This window comes from Physeter macrocephalus, chromosome 12 (genome assembly GCF_002837175.3).
Source record: "Physeter macrocephalus isolate SW-GA chromosome 12, ASM283717v5, whole genome shotgun sequence".
Classification (NCBI taxonomy): Eukaryota; Metazoa; Chordata; class Mammalia; order Artiodactyla; family Physeteridae; genus Physeter; species Physeter macrocephalus.
The window spans coordinates 25,845,295-25,858,210 of NC_041225.1; positions in this window are offsets into that span (position 1 = coordinate 25,845,295).

Consider the following 12,916-nt stretch of genomic DNA (forward strand, 5'->3'; position numbering starts at 1 on the left):
CTGTGTCTTAGCTGTAGCCAAAGCCTGTCAACTGTCGTCCTCGAAGTCTGTCTTCCACCACGGCAGTGTGGCCCTAAATTCATGTGGGAATGGTTACAGAAAGCAGTCTGTGCTGAGGCAGGGTCACTGGAATCTGGAGATGTGGCTCCAAGCCACGGTTTTGCAACGATTGTCCAGGCGACAGAGGGCAGGGCCTACTCGCCTGTACACAGGCCGAGTGACTGGGCCCACAGAGCTGTTCTGAGCTCCGTGTGGAGCAGTGTGTGCTCATGTATCGCCAGGTGCCGCATCTTTGTCCTTCAAAGGCTTAATCAAAGGGGAAACCCAGTCTCCTGGGAAGAGCCTCTGTTTCACAGCAGGTCACTTAGACGGTGGACAAGTCAGTGTCTGCCCATGGTGATCAGCTGTGTCCCAGGTCACCGAGGGTGCCCCATGGATGCAGCAGAATGGTGGCACGGGCCTGCGAGCCCTTCCATCCTTTGTTAAGCTTTAACAAAGCCGAGAGTGTTCTAGCCCCCGGTCGGCCAGGCTTTGTACCGGCTCTTGCGCCGCACACTCATTTCCCTGTGTGTCTGCGGCCCCGGGCTACTCACTGAACATTCACTTTTCTTGATTCTAACGGAAACTGGTGTTGGGAAGCGGGGGAGGACCAGCACAGGGTTGCCTAGATCTTATCGGGAGCCTCTGCGGGCAGGTTCAGCCTGCGCGAGATTAAGTTAAAAAGCGTAGCCGTTTAGCCAAGACCAGTGTTTCGTGTTTGTTTGTGTTGCGTTGGCCATTTCGGGTCAAGTTCGGTCTCAGGACAGTTAGGCCTCCCTCCCTCTGGGCCCCCAGAATTGGGCCAAGAACCTTCTAATTGACTGTTAAATTAAGGAGGTTTCCAAGTTACAGCAGTTTGGAGCCTCTTCATGATTTATTCTGCAAAATAAAAATCTGTTTCTCTGCAGGTCTGAGCCAGGGCCCCTCTCTCTCCTCTAGAGATCGGACAACGCCGTCTAGAAAGCAGCCCACGAGACACAGGGCTGGCCTGACGTGTGGGCGTGACTTGGCCGCTGTTGTTTTGACAACAAACCCTATCTGGTTTGGTTTTTGGTTTGAGTCGTATATATAATATATATGACATATATTTTGCTAAAGATTCTCTTGTTAAAATACAAATGCATTTTGGAAATGTTAGGTCACACCACCAGACCGTTTCTTGAAGGCCGATGGTGGGGAAGGCTGCAGGGCTGGAAGGGTCTGGAGTTGGCAGAGATTCTGGGCCCTGGTCTGTGTCAGTCCTGCATATACGAGGACCCGCAGGGCCAGCCTTCCAGGGCCTCACGTGCCGAGGGGAGAGGTAGGAATGTCCATAGTTGGAGCTCACGGTTCGTGTTGCAAAGCACGGGGTGGCGGGGAGAGGTCTCACGGGCTGGACGCTGAAGGACCCCTGGGAACTCGCCGGGCACAGGGGGCACCCTGAGCCTCTCGGGACTAAGCGTGGCTGAACTCTGGGGCCTTTGAGGGGTTGCAAGTGGCTCTGGGCTCAGGAGCGAGTTGGGCAACAGGTGGTCACGACCTGATGGGGACCCAGGTGGTCCTGACAGGAACGGGGGTCTCCTCATGGGGGCCTGGACCACGTGCTGTCTCCAGAAAGACCCCCGAGGACAGAGAAGACGGTTTTGTTTGCTTGTTTTGTTTTACCTTTTTGTCGGGGTTGGGGGGTGGCTGCACAGAAAGACAAAAGGAATGAGACTGATTAGGAGGTTTGGGCAGAAATACAGCAAGAAGCAAGGAGCCCCGCTTTTACAGAGACTTTGTCTGGAGTGCAGGCCTGTCCATGGGGGTCATTTTGGAGACTGTGTCCCCGGGCCCAGCCTGCGTCGGGGGCAGGGCTGCTGGCCTCGGCCGTGCTGACCAAGACACACGAGGGAGCTTCTCCTGAAGCAGGAGGGACAGAGCCCTCAGCCTGGGTCTGTTTTCAATCGGGGAGTCAGGACAGCATGGCATCGGCGCCAACTCATACCTGAGCCGGAGCCCCTTCCTCATTAAACTCCCACCACGTGCTGGTGCCCCAGCTCCCGGCCCTACTGAAGGGCGGGGGACTGCATCGGAGGGGCTTTTGTAGGTGACCCACCGGGGGCTCTGGCCCTGGGAGCCGCCAAATGCCAGCCGGCGGCTCCTGTGTTTCTGCCTTAATTTATCTGATTTGGCTGATGGCCTCAGTTAGAAAAAGACAGATGATTGGTTGAGAGCCTGAAAATGATCATTTACTTTCCCCTAAAGAAAACTGAGAAACATGAGTGAAGTGCTATCATTTCCATGTGAATGTTTGACAAAGAGAAATTTGAAATTTCTCTTTTAAAGTTCTACATTCTCAAGTTAGCTGCGTCTATCTGACACTTAAAATTACACTTTCTGTTTTCTAAGTTTTTACCAGTCAATAAGTTAAAGGTTAAATAATATGGCTTCGAGGTGTGAATGTGCTTGCAATTTACTGCCAACAGCTCATTAATCACACAGCCGACCCAGAGCTTTCAGAAAGGTCCAGAGTGAACATACTCGGCGAGTCACAGGGAGTGCCGTTGGTACTTTTTCTTAAACTCTTCTTTTAAATTCAAAATCAAATTTTTCTTGTAACAAATTGGAGCTGAATGGATTCGGTGTCACCTGTCCTAAGAGGCTGGGGAGCTGTGAATGGGTTGTGAGTAAGGCTGGCTGTGGATCCAGGCAAAGGCCCAGAGCAGCGGCGGGCGGCCCCAGAGCTGCACCCAAAGACGGCCAGGTAGAGCAGGTCTGCAGGCTGTTCCACTGGAGGAGTGGACCACGGGAAGGAGACACAAGTCATGGCGTTCGTTCACTCAAAAAGTCCAGGACCTGCTGTGCGCCCCTGTCGCGTGTGGGTGCTGGCCCTGCGGGGGAGAGTGAAGCGTGTTCTCATCCCCAAGGGTCCTGCCACTGGTACTGACGCGTCCAGGGCACCGTGAGTCACAGCGGGGCTGCACCTCTCTCAGCCCAGGAGAGAACGGCAAGGCTTCCAGGGCAGACACCTGAGTTCTGTCCAAATGCGACCTGGGTTATCCAGTCACGGGAAGGGGCGCCCCAGGTGGAGCGGATGCATGAGGGTCAGCTGGGGGGACGCTTCCCCCAGGGAGCCAGAAGTAGCTAGTAGTGACGGCTGGAGAGCAAGAGGGACCCAGGCCAGGGGTGCTCACCTGTGTCCCTGTGTGTCCTTCCTGCAGCCCTGGCCGTACAGCCGTTACTGCTCCTGAATCAGCGGTGCCCCCGCGCAACCCTGAACTACAAAGAGCGGGCTGCGTAGACCAGCCTCGTCTCCCAGCCCCCGATCCACACGTGGAAGCAGGGCAGAGGTCATGGGGCTAGGTGCACGCAGGTCGTGCAGGCCTTCACTAGCAAGTTTGGATTTCATCTGGAAGGGGAGCCATTTAGGCAAATGAGAGTCTTGACACAAATCGTGTTTTAGAAGAATAACTCTGGATGTGGAATGTACATGGATGCACCGAGAAACAACAGTTCCAACGAAACACTGGTGGTGGTCTGTATCTAACTCGTGGAAGCAGAAATGAAAAAGAAGGGTCAGTTTGAGATGTATTTTTAATACACGATTTTTATTAAAGTGTAATTTATATAAAATAAAATGCAGAGATCCTAATTGCACTACCTGGTGAGTTTTGACAACTGTATTCACCCAGGTCTCAACCTCCAAAACAAGATAAAGAACTTTTACATCATCCCATGAATTTTCCTCCTGTCCCTGTTCCCCTATCTCAATAACTCTGGCCTCAGACTCAGTAGGGAAATGTCCCTTCCTTCTTTATATTCTGAAAATGTGCAAAGGCTATATGCCCTTGATGTTTTCTTTTGGGGAAGATTTTTGACTATGTATTCAATTACTCTAGTTTATATATGCCTTCAGATTATCCATCTCTTTTCATGTCAGTTTTGGGAAGCTGTATTTTTCAAGGAAGTTTCTCATTTCATTGAACTTGACAAATATATTTCTATAATGTAGTTCATAGTATTTCCATATTTTCCTTTTAATGTGTGTAGGATCTGTATAGTGTCCCATCTTTCATGCCTGATATAGGTAATTAGCGTTTTCTGCCTTTTTTCTTGATTAGAGAATTATTAATTTTGTTAAACTTTTTTAAAAATTAACTTTTGACATTGTTGATTTCTCTATTTTCACTTCCACTGATTTTTTGCTCTTATTTTTTACTATTTTTTCTAATTATGTTGGTTTTAATTTGCTCTCCATTTAGTTTCTTAAAGTAGAAGCTTAGCTAACTAATTTTAAATTTTCTTCTTATTATATATTTACCTCTATGCACTTAGTTGAATCCCATACATTTTCATATGTTGTGTTTTTAAAATGATTATGTTCCAAATATTTCTAATTTTCTTAATGTTTCCTCTTTAATCATGGCTTATATGGAAGTATGTTTCAAATTTCCAAATATTTTTGGATCTCTCACTGTTACGGGTTTCTAATTTAATTCCAGTTTAGAGTATATACTCTTTATGTTTTCAATCCTTTAAATTTATTGAAAATCTTTTTATGGCTCAGCATATGATGAATCTTGAAGAATGTTCATTACACTTGAAAATAATATGTTTTGCACTTATGTGGAGCACTCTATAAATGAAAATTAAATCAAATTTGTTAATAGTGCTATTCATGTTTTCTATAACTTTACTGAATTTTTATCTACTTATTCAATCACTGAGAAAGAGGCATTAAAATCTGTGAATATAATTGGGTAATTACCAATATCATCTTTTTAAAAATAGACTTTAGTCTACAGAGCAGTTTCAGATTTACAGTAAAATTGCAAAGATGGTGCAGGGAGTTCCTAAGGATCCTGCATTCAGATTCTTCTTTATTAACATCTTACATTATTTATTACTATTAACATATTACATTATTATTAAAAACATTACATTACATTAGTATGGCACGTTTGTTACAATGATGAACCCATATTGATACATTATTATTAAGTAAAGCCTATTGCTTTTTCAGATTTCCTTAGTTTTTACCTATTGTCCCTTTGCTGTTCCAGGATCCCCATCGGGGACACCGTATGACATTCGGTTGTCACGTCTCCTTAGGGTGTGTTGATTTATCTGACTTGCCTGGTTTTTGACGCTGTTGCCAGTTTTGAGGACTCCTGGTCAGGCATTTTGTGGGACACCCACAATGGGAATTCTTATGATTTTTTTCATGGTAAGAATGAGTTACTGTATTACCAGGGTAAAGTGCTGTTTTCATCACCTTGTGTGGGGGGTGCATATTGTCAGCCTGACCCATCACCGCTCATGCTGGCCTTGAGCACCTGGCCGGGTGGTGTGTCAGGCTCCTCCACCGTGGATGCCCCTCCTGAGATCTGTCCTGTGCTCATCGGAGGGAAGTGACTCTGCAGCCCACACACAAGGAGTGGCGTTCACCCTCCCCTTCACTGAGATTATGGCATCTACATACGTTATTTGGAATTTTTCTGCATGGAAGATTTGTCCTCTTTGCCACTATTTATTTATTCAATCATGTACGTCAGTATGAACTCATGGGTATTTGTTTTAAACTTTGGGTTATGATCCAACACTAATTCATTTATTTTTTGCTCAAATTGTTCCAGCTTTGGCCACTGGGAGCCCCTCAGTTGGGCCTGTTCCCTTCACCACCCTCTCAATGGACTGTTTGTTTGTTTGGTTTTGATCACTTCTTCCTCCCTATACTGTAGGATGCTCCAGCCTCATCTTGGGGATTTTTGTTCTAATCCTAGAATCAGCCATTTCTCCATGGATCCCTGCGTCCTTTTATTGGAAAATGGTATTCAACACCATGATCTGGGGCTAGATGTGCAAGGTGCCACTGGGGCGTTGTTTCCTTTAGGCCCTAGCAGCTGACAGAGCAGAGAAATATATGTGTGTCTACTAACCCTGGTATAAACATTTTTCACTAAATATTTCTGTAGGTACTATCTGCATCTCTATTCCACTAAACGTGACTTCACACCTGTCTGCAACTCCAACCCACCTTACCCACACCCTCCTCCTCCTACTTCTCTGCAGTGTCCGCTGCAGCAGAGAGTGCTTGGCCGCCACTGCCCACTATCCATGAGCTTAAATGTTCACTTCCAGGGCGTATGTGTCCTGGTACCAGCATTATTGCTTCTATCCCTGGGACACAACTTTATTAACCACAGCGCAGTGCTTACATGCAGCTCCTTTGCCTTTAGCCTTACAGACCCCACACCCTTCCAAGTTACGAGGCCGGGACTTTGTCCACCCCCTCCAGTGAGGCTGTTCATACATTTGTCATAGAGTTAGAGTCTCTGGTCACAGTTTGCATTTCTCCTTGGGGATGCATTTCTTACTTTCTTATATTTTTGTTACTGTATATAAAAACTCATCACTGTCCCCAAAGTTACATACTCTTTCTCCTGTTTTCCTTTCAAAGTTTTATAACACTGCATCTAACATTTATATCCATGATCCATTTTGAGTTAATTTTTGTAAAAGGTGTAATGTCTATGTGTGGATTCCGTTTTTTCCCATATGGACATTCAATTGCTCCACATCTTCTGTTGAAAAGATTATCTTTTCCCCCTTGAACTGCTTTTGCTCCATTTTCAGAATAAATTCACTTGATTTATGTGGGTCTATTTTGAGGTTCTCTATTCTGTTCTATTGATATATATGTCTATTCTTTTACCAATACTGTTCTCCGTTGATCACTGTGGTTTTATAGTATTTCTGAGGTTGGGTACTGTCAGTCCTCCAACTTTGCTCCTTTCTTCAATGTTGTGTTGGCTGTTCTGGGTCTTTTCCTCTCCATATAAAGTTTAGAATCATTGTGTCAATGTCCACAAAATAGCTTGCTGGGATTTTGATTGGGGTTGTGTTGAATCATATATACAGGCTCTTACCATTGAGTATGATGTTGGTTGTAGGTTTTTGTAGATGTTCTCTACCAAGTCAAGGACATTTTTCTCTGTGCCTAGTTTGCTGTTTTTTATCACAAATACTGATAAATATTGGATTTTGGTCAAATGCATTTGCTGCACCATTCAATATGATCACATGATTTTTTTCCCTGTAGCCTGTTGATGTGGTAGGTTATATTAACTGATTTTTGAATGTTGAACCAGCCTAGAATACCTGGGATGAATCCCACTTGGTTGTGGTCTTTGATTCTTTTTATACATTGTCGGATTCAATTTGCTAATATCCTGTTGAGGACTTTTGTAACTATGTTCATAAGAGATGTTGGTTTCTGGTTTTCCTTTCATGCGATGTCTTTATCTGGTTTAGGTATTAGACTGATGCTGGCTCAGAGGATGAGTTAGAAAGCGTTCCTCTGCTTCTATTTTCTGTTCAGGAGTCTAGGGAGTTGGGAGCCAGCTGAGCATTGGCTTGACTGTAGCCCTTCCTGCTCCGTCCAGCCGAACTCTCCAGCTGGGGATGTTCCCAGGCGCTGCCACCTCCTGGCCAGTGGCCCGGCACCTGGAACTTGGCTAGTGCAACTGGGAACCTGGATTTAAATTTTAATTTAAATCGAAATAAGCACACCTGCCTGTGGCCATGTATCAGACAGCAGCACATCCTGAGTTTAGTTCCAGTTTAACAGAAGACACGATGCCAGTTTATTGTAAGCTGGAAATGTTCATCTGAAGATGAATTGATTATACAGGAGGGGTCATAAATGTCTGGGGAGTTGCAGAAATAAAATAAGTAACAATAGGGAAACAGGTACAAGTGGATGAGACCTGGGGGAGAAACAGATGACGAAGTGGAGGAAAACGTGCCGTCCACTGGCTCTCAGCAGAGCCAGAAGGCTCTGGCATGGGCGAATGGACAGGCACCCTCCACTGACCTTTGGTTAAGACCTTCTCCTCCTTGCCATGCAAGGGATCAATACGTAACTTTAACCTAATGATGAAATCCGGGTGGAGATGAAGCACAGGGTAATGGGAGGTGAGGCCCAGGGCAGGGCCAGCTCCAGCCTGAGGAGGTCCATGCCGAGTCCCTCCAGGCAGACTCTGCACCACAGGGTGACGCCAGGAGGGGGAAGGTGTGTGTCATCTGTAGGTGGCTCAGCTGAGCTTTCCTGCCCGGGAACTTCCTGGGTCCTGCAGGCCTGCTGGATTTCTGGAGGTCTTGTGGTGGGCACCGTAAATAACAGCTGTTGGTGGGTCTCGGAGCTGCCAGCGTCAGGAGCCAGCCCTGAGACACGGGCGCACAAATCGGCAAGTCATACGCCCACTTGTTTTGCAAACAACAATATGTACTGATGAGGATATGATCTTAACCTTCACAGGAAGAGAAGAATCTAAGGTACTGTTATGTCCAGTGGTTTAAATCTGGCCCTGGGCATAGAAGATGTTGACAGGCACTTGTGGTGGATGTTTAAGTTCTGAATATTTCATGCTCTCGAGACAGAGAAGCAGCAGTGCTGCCAGCAGGACCCACAAGATACACTCATTACAAGCGGGTGAGAAGCCGCCACACGCACGCACACACACACGTGCACACACACACAGTGGCTTTGAAATGCGTTCAGACACACCACTTCATCTGATCTTTACACAAGGTTACAAGTCAGGCTAGAATTGTTCAGTATTTCCACTCTCACGTGAGAAAACTGCAGCTCAAGGAATCTGAGAGATGTGTTCAAATCACATAACTAGTTAAATCGAGTCAAATCTGGAAGCCACACTTCTGAACGTGGCTCTGAGCTCCATCCCCTGAGTGCGTGTTTACCCACGGAGTTGGGGTCCCACCAGGCTTAGGGGCAGGCATTTTGCTTCATCCTTTCTGGCAGAAATCAAACGTTTGTTTCAGGTTTCTGGTGTCTTCCAACACTCTGGCTCTGGAGTACTTACAGCACTTAATTTTAGAAGAGACAGTCCCTGTCACCAGGGCTCCTAGGAAACTGACCATTAAGGGAGCAAAACAACTCGTCGATGAGAGACTTCTGCAACTTTTCAGTTAAAGATAAAGCGATAATTTAAGAATGCTGCGCATTGCAGTAGTGATTTAATTCCTGTTACTGTGAGTCTCTTGCCAAATCCAAAGGTAATTTTTCTGTAAGTTCCTGACATGCAGCTCACGGGGTACCAAGCACTGCACACGCCGGGTCTGCAGTATCTGCCGATACTTACCGGTCTCCCGCAGGTTCTGTCTGTACCTCTCACAGGCCGACAGACTTAAGAAAGCTGTAAATAGGCCTTCAGATCAGGGGATGAAAGTCCTTACGTCCGCAGAGAGAACGCGTGTGTCCCAGGTAGAGATGAGGTTCCACCACCCTGATCCTGCCTGCACAGCCTCCGAGCGCCTGCCCTGCCCAGGCAATGTCTCTGCCTCCAGGAATTCTTGTTTCAATGACTACTCAACAGGCGTAAAAAGAAAACAAACGGAACAAAGAAACAAATAGAACCTTTCAACAGGTGAGTGAAGATCCATAAAACCCTCACTTGCTGCCCCTCTCGGATGCGCCCTGCTTTCCAGGGCAGAATCCCAAGGGCCCAGGTGTGCAGCAGGCGGTCATCCACCTCGCGGATGCATGTTTCCACCCTTGTCCAACAGGCCCTCGGAAATGGTTTCCGTTTCCCTCAGAAGAGAAGACCATATATGTTCACATTTTAGTCCCAGAGCTGTGAGACCGTCTCCCTCTCTGCCGTAACGCAGAGCGTCCAGCCAGCGGGGCGTCCACAGGACACGCGGCACTGACAGTGCCGCCATCGGAGGGCGGAGGAGAGGCCGTCAGTGCGCTGGGCGCCTACACCAGCATCCCTCCCTGGAGGCACACGGATGCGTCTGGACAAAAGTAGACACTCGTGCCAGGTACTGGCCTTCGTGCCCGGGCCTCGGCCAGCAGCCCGACCTGAGAGTGCAGAGAAAGCTGTACCCACCGAAACGTGAGCCCCACACCAGCCAGCCGGCCGAAGCAACCGACTGCGCAGCCCTGGGGGAGGGCCCCCGCCGCCCTGCGCACGCGCCACCGGAAGGGGCCAGGCCGAGCGAGGCAGCGCCGGTGGGAGCTGAGAGCTGGGGGAGGGGCAGCGAGCACGCTCTCCTTCCCCTTTCGCGGCGCTTGTCCCGTGGGCAAAGCACGTGGATGCGGGGAGCACTCTGGGAGCCAGACACCCCCTCCACCCTCCCGTCACCTGCCCAGGCCGCGTGTTCGTCGCCGCGGAGGGGCCTCCGGAGCCGAAGACCGTGGTTCCCGGAGCCGCGGTGCGAGGAGCCGGGGGACCACGGGCTGCGGTGCCACCGCCTCGGGCCCTGATGCAGGGACGACGGGCGGGGGTAGACGAGGGGGCAGGGAGGGCTGCTGGGTGACCGGATGGCGAGTGGGCCGGGCACCAGCCCTGGCCGAGAAGGGCGCGGTCGGCAGGCTTCAGCTCCTTGGGGACGAGGGCCTGAGCCGCACCCCCACGACTGGCGCAGGGGACCCCCGGGGCAGGGGGCTCACCCGCGGGCAGGGGACCTGCAGTGGAGGTAGGGGAGGGCGGTCGGTCACGCTCATGCTGTGGACCTGAGGCTGAGGCGGCCCCAGGGCCTGCAGCCTTCTCCTGACGCCCCGCCCGAGGGCAAGGTGCCCCCGGAGCTCATGCGAAGAAGAGGGTCCTAGCAGTGGTGCCCCCAGCCGGCCCTCGGGGCCAGGGTCCGTCCGGCCCAGATGGCATCTCCTGGGGCCGCCCACCCGGAGTGACCTGGGCCTCCCTCCTCAGCCGGGACGGCTCTGAAGGGCCCTTAGCTCTGGAGCTCCTTGTGGGGTGCGTGGGGCCTCGGTGGGACTGCATCGTGCCCTCCACCTCCGCCTGGGCCCAGCCCTTCCTTTTTCGTCTCGCGGACGGGGTTCTTCCTGCTAAACGCCCTGCACAATGGTCTCCAGCTCACAGGCGGCTTCTCCGGGAACCACCTGAGTCAGAAGCCCACGAGTCGCTCAACACTGTCACTGATCGATGGGTCCTTCCCCCCTGTTACCTCCTCTGAGCTTTAGACACCCAGTTGAGCCTTGCCTGGGCCGCCCCATTCGTCCCCGATGGATCGTCCGTACTAGTGGTTTGGAAGGTGGTAAAGCCAGACCTTAGACCAGAGGGGCCCTCCCACCGACACAGCTGATTCTCTTTCCCTGATGCTGGAGCACAGACCACAAAAGCCTAGAACAACAGACTTCCTTGTCATCCACCGCCCCCAAAAGTCGTGCTGCCTGCTGTGCTATGGAAATGGAGCCCATTTTCCATTAAGTTTTAAGTAAAGCCTTCGTTCCAGACAGTATTAATTGTCTGGACTCCACTGTGACCCTAGTTGGATAAGCAGCCCAATTAAGTTTTTAGTTATCCTGTGTGACACGCTCAGGTATGACTCACTTGCTCATTAGATAAAGCAAGGGGATTTGCTCTGAGACCGGGCATGGCAGAAATACGGCACATTCCCATCTCCGTAAAAGTTCAGAATCAATTAAAAAGTCCTTTAGAAATAAAATTTCAACAATTATCAAGGATCAAGTGCTCTCGAGGCACCTGGCAAGGGGGGAATGACGGCTCAGCATCCTCTCCTGCTGTGAGAAGATCCAGGGCAGCATTCCGTCACAGGCAGGTGACTCACTCAGGGGCTGAGGGGACAAGGGGGTCCCCACTCCATGGCAAGTGCCGTTAAGGAAGGCGTTTCCGGTTACTTTCTGTTAAGGAAAACCGAGATTGTCCTTATTTAAAATGCGACGAGAAAGGGGCACCAGAACCAGGCGAGAGCAAAGCAAGAGTAGGGCAGGAAGGGCGCCCTTGACAGGCAGAGCCACATCCCCCCTGAGGCTCACCCCTGCCGCTCACCGAGACCCCGCGTTTCTGCGTTGTTTTCGGTGACAGAACCTTAAATCCGAGGGAAAAGTGGGTTACCAAGCTCAGGCTCTGTGATTTTGGGGGGCGTGCCAGGATGGGGCCCGGCACGATGGCCAGGCCCGCAGACGGCCCAGGAGGGAGGAAGAAGCATCTGCAGCCTGAAGGAGGAAGTGCCGTGTCCAGACCACGTCTGAGGGCTCCATGTCCAGTGGCAGCTGCAGGCCACACTGCTGGGTGGATGCACTTAGAGGAGCTGGACACAGTGCTTCTCAAATCTGGCCGAAGCTCTGGGGAGCCTGAGGGTGGAGGACGTACCAGGGCAGGGCCCAGAGGAAGGAACCCAGAGGCGGGAGCCGGCTTCTGAGGGTGACTTTTCACTTGAGGCCAACCATGAAAAACGGAAACCCTTCTTAGGGATCCCGAAGTCTCAAAGGACAGAGGACAATAATGGGGTTTTGGTTTCATCACGGAGCAGGGACACGGGGAAACAGTCGAGGCCTTGCTGTGGGATCCATGTCCAAACGCCTCATCCTAGAAATAAGGAAAATTAGGAAATAGAGAAAATCCCTAATTATTTATTCCATTCCCTGATTATATTAAAGTCGCCTGTCCCTTTAGACCAGAGGATATAAGAGGGAAATTTAAACTATTATGAAGGAATAATTCAGCCAGAGCGTCAAATTACTTCTAAGATGATTTATATAAAATGTCCAGTATACAAGGAGAATAGAGGAAAACAAGAAGTCAGACCCATAGGGAATTCAGGTGGGGATTATCAGACATAGACTTTATGACAACTATGGTAACATGTACAAGAATTACACTAAAGTGGAAAGTTTGGGCAGGCAACTGGAAACTGAAATAAATGGTTACCGGGACTGAGGGTGGGGGAGCTGGGGAGAGGCTGGTCAGATGGTACAAACTTGCAGTGATTGAGGCAGTTCTGGGGATCGAATGCACAGTATGGGAGCTACAGTTGAGAGCACTGTACTGTATACTTGAAATTTACTGAGAGAATAAATCTTAAGTGTTCTCACCACACCAACAAGTAAAGAAAACGGTAACTACAT